Source organism: Lactuca virosa, chromosome 7, assembly GCF_052849685.1.
Source record: "Lactuca virosa cultivar CGN04683 chromosome 7, Lactuca_virosa_CGN04683_v6, whole genome shotgun sequence".
In the NCBI taxonomy this organism is placed as follows: domain Eukaryota; kingdom Viridiplantae; phylum Streptophyta; class Magnoliopsida; order Asterales; family Asteraceae; genus Lactuca; species Lactuca virosa.
In genome coordinates, this window is record NC_136432.1 from 137,002,792 (window position 1) to 137,006,689 (window position 3,898).

The window sequence follows — 3,898 nt, forward strand, 5'->3', positions numbered from 1 at the left end:
GACAAATCTTTCATCAATGGAGAATATTTGAGGCATTCGATCAAAGGACGAATAGAAGGATTGTACTTCGAAGCTTCCAAATCATCCACAAAATTTTGATTAACCTTGATCTTCAACATGGTGTTTGAAGCAGTTTTATCCATGAAAGAAATATTTTCAAAAGAACCAGACGTTTAAGGATGAAGAAAGCTTGCAGAGAATCGAAGAATAATGGAGAGAAGTGTAGAAGACTATGTAAAATTTTATGAGCGTAAAGCACAGAACAAACACCTCTTCAGCTTTATACAGGCTTGGATATCCAAATGGTTTTTAATTTGAATTTGAACTGGTATAGCAAAAGTGGAGAGAGAAATCGATGTTCACGCATTTAATGCCAATCAGCCCACGTCAACCAAGAATTCCCACGCCCATCATGTCTCAAAAAAATGGCCCAATAGGAAATTGCCAGCTGATGAAAAACTGTAACCGCTTTAGTTGTCATTTAAAATTGATAAAATGTCATCATTGAGTTTCAAAATCCGCGCCTTGATTTGATTTTTCATCATTGTAAAATTCCATTTCTTTTGTTGAAGTTTCATGATCACTAGTCTACCCTTTACCTTTGCATAAGCCAAAATAGAATCCATTGGAATTACGATTAGGATTATATTTGCCATCATTTGTAGTAACCAAGGTGAAGAGGAGTTTCATCTAGTCACGGGAAGAATGACTTGTATCATTAAGTAGAATTTGTGAAATCTTGGTTTAGATTGGTTTTATCTGAGACCTCAAGGATTTCAAGTGATGTGTGTATAAAATTTAATGTCATACAATTCTATTTCTTACAATATATAAATTTGCATTCATCTAATCTACTCTGTGTTTCATACAAAAAATCTATTTCACGCGGCTTCTTCTATTTCCTTTATTAGCAGCTTCCATCATTAGTAGTACAACTAACAATTGAAATGAAGAATGCAACACTTGCATTTGCAGCATCTTATCTCTTTCAGCTTGAGCTTTCTTTTCCTCTTCTAACTCCAGAGCTATTCGCTTTCATCAACCCTATAAACACAACACAAAATCACTTGTCATTTTTATTATACTTTTAAAATTAATTCTTATTAGGACATTCTACTTTTAAACCTACCAATCTAACAATTTTTTCACAGAATATAATTTATAATTTTTTTATGGAAAGTACATTGCTATTTATTGAATACAAGATGTTACTAATCAAGAAACTTACATGGACTGCTGACCACCAGTTTCCTGCATCATCTGAGTATATATGTACTCATCAACTCTCTGCTTTTCCAAAGCAACCTATTTCACGTCAAATTAAAACTGATTTTAATCAAATTTGTGTTATAAAAATACTAATCTTATTTTGATAACTAAAAGTTGCAATTTTTTTAAAGGAATCACCAACCTGCTGAGCACTACCACCCAAGTGAATTTGTCTATGTTTGATAACAAAAAAACAAAAGGGTTGTTTTTTTTTCCTAAAATCTCTAGTCATTTTGCTAAATAACTTGCACAAAAAATATCTAAAAACAAAACCTTGATAGTTGCTCCTGACTCTGTTCTGATCCGAGATATGTTTGAGCCACATCTCCTAATTAATCCACCAATAAATGTCTCAGAAATCATCATCTCTAGAGTTACATATTCAGCTGAAAGGTAAATAACAAATTCAACATACATACACAAAGATAATGGAATGAGTCATTATCTTTTCTTAGGTGGATTATCCCTATATAAAAACAAAAACAATGAAACGTATAGACCTACCTACCTACATATTTACCATATTGTTACACATACCCTGTTCTCTTGAGGGGGGGTCTGGGCACCATCCATCCTTCTTCAAAGGCTTTGTCTATGATTGAGCATTTAATGCTTTTGATGGGACCTGGTTTTCAATTATACCCAACACACATGAACCTTCACATGGAGCGGGGCAAACCCGGCCCGTGAACTCTGGGAAGTTATTTGTTTCAAGAAGTCGATCCAATGCCTCACGCCATCTGTTCTGGTAAACCAACTCGTTGAATTCAGGGATTTTGTTCCCAAGAGGACAAACCGTGTGCTCCTGTCATTCATTATTTTACAAACAAGTAAATTTACTAAACTACACTCCAAAAACATGTAAAAATTAATTACGGAAAGTTGTTTGTTACCTGATGCCAAAAAGGGGTACCACAATCCATGCACCCGTGCAGACTGAGTTGTCAATAGCGGGCCCGGTTTCGACTCTTCCATAACTTCATTCCAATCAGTCATCCGTACAGACGGGTCCCGGTAAGACACACCCTCACGCTCATACGCAACAAATCACCGATGTTTGACCGCATCAGCGACTCTTGATGGGCGGGTCGCCTGTTCGGCTTTTTCATCCTACTTCCCCTGAAAATCGAAATCAAACAAAATTACTATTTTACCCCTCAAACAAAATCTAAAGCATTATAAATAAAAAAAGATATGATTCTCACTAGATTAACAGTCTCAATCAACTGATTAAATGTCTCAGTCAGCGACTTCGCTGCCGGCTTCTTAAGTTCCTCAAAAGCATCTTTCTCCTTCAACACATCTTCCTCACGAATGTCAGCTTCTTCAACAGCCAAATCAGTAGCCATAGTTACAGTTCAAACATATATTCATACAGTTATACATAAATAGCAATAACCGTACAAACCTTGTTAGATTTTTTTGAGTTCTTTTCTATGGATTTTGACCATTTTCAACTCGACCCACCAACACTTAATAACTTTGAATTGTGGAGAGAAAACACATGCTTTGACCTTGTGTAGATCATCTCTCGCTTTCTTGAAACAAGCAGCTTGGGACTGGAACAATAATCAAATCACAATTTCTCAAACAAATAAAATGTAGGGTTTAGAGCTCATTTTAGAGCCAATTGATATGAAGGAAAAAAAAACCTCATGATACAGATATACCTAGACAAAGATGAGGAGTTGTTACCGTGTATAGAAGCAGCTAAATCATTTCCCCAAAATTTTGTTCTTTTCCATGAAAAATAAGTCCTTTGTAAGATCCACCGAGCAGAGGAGCTTCTTGTATCTATAAAAACCAAAAAGTAAATTACAAGAAAACTCACTTATAAGATGGATCTAAACAATGTAAGGGGTCTTTACCTGTGTGGGTCCTTAAAGAACAACAGGAAATTGGGTTTTTGTTCCTTGTTAGTATGTGGACCTGAAAGAATAAAAGAACACGCATCAACAAACTCATGTACTATAAGATTTAATATTTTTATCTGACTATGACCAAAAAATTTCTAACTATTTACCAGAAACCTAAGCTAATCAAGTAATGAAGTAATAAAGTTGAGTCAATGTAACACAGTAGCAAAGAACCAGGTCCAGAAGTCAAGATAATTACTAATACTATCAAATTCGATGATAATTACACAAGAGAACCAATAGCACTCACTGGAGGTCAATAACCAGGTCGGAGGTCCGTAGGTCGCTTAATTTTTTGGTGTAAATTTGTCGATGAACAATAACAATAACAGGAGGGATGCAACGTTCAGATTAATGAGAACATGGTAATAAGAAATGAAGGAAAAGGAACATACAACACAGAGCTGCTTCGTGCTCTTCACAGTAGCCTTCAGATTCTCCGAAGTCTCTTGGTGATAGTTGCAGTCTCCTCATGAAACTAGACACCGGAGGTGTCGCTCTCTATCGGAGAAGAGGGACTCCACCGGCTGGGTGTCGCTGGAAAGCGATGGACGGCGAGGCGGGGCTGGACGGAGGTCAAAGATGGGAGGCGTCGGCGCCAAGAGAAACATCGGAGGTGGGAGAAGTTATCGACGTCGAGAATTGAGAAGAAGAGAAAGGGTTTTGTCGAAGTGAGAAAGAGAGAAATGGAAATTGAAGAGAGAACGTGCAGC

General features: G+C 36.7%; 1 long non-coding RNA gene across 1 annotated transcript; it reads right to left on the reverse strand.

Annotated features, from left to right (window-relative positions):
• Positions 1–791: 791 nt before the first annotated feature.
• LOC145125974 (uncharacterized) lies at positions 792–3,067 on the reverse strand. The gene is made up of 7 exons (XR_013716234.1): positions 2,965–3,067; positions 2,475–2,828; positions 2,163–2,388; positions 1,807–2,074; positions 1,543–1,655; positions 1,229–1,305; positions 792–1,044 (listed from the first exon to the last, which is right to left on the reverse strand). It is a non-coding gene; the product is annotated as an uncharacterized LOC145125974 (long non-coding RNA).
• Between the last annotated feature and the right edge of the window lie 831 nt (positions 3,068–3,898).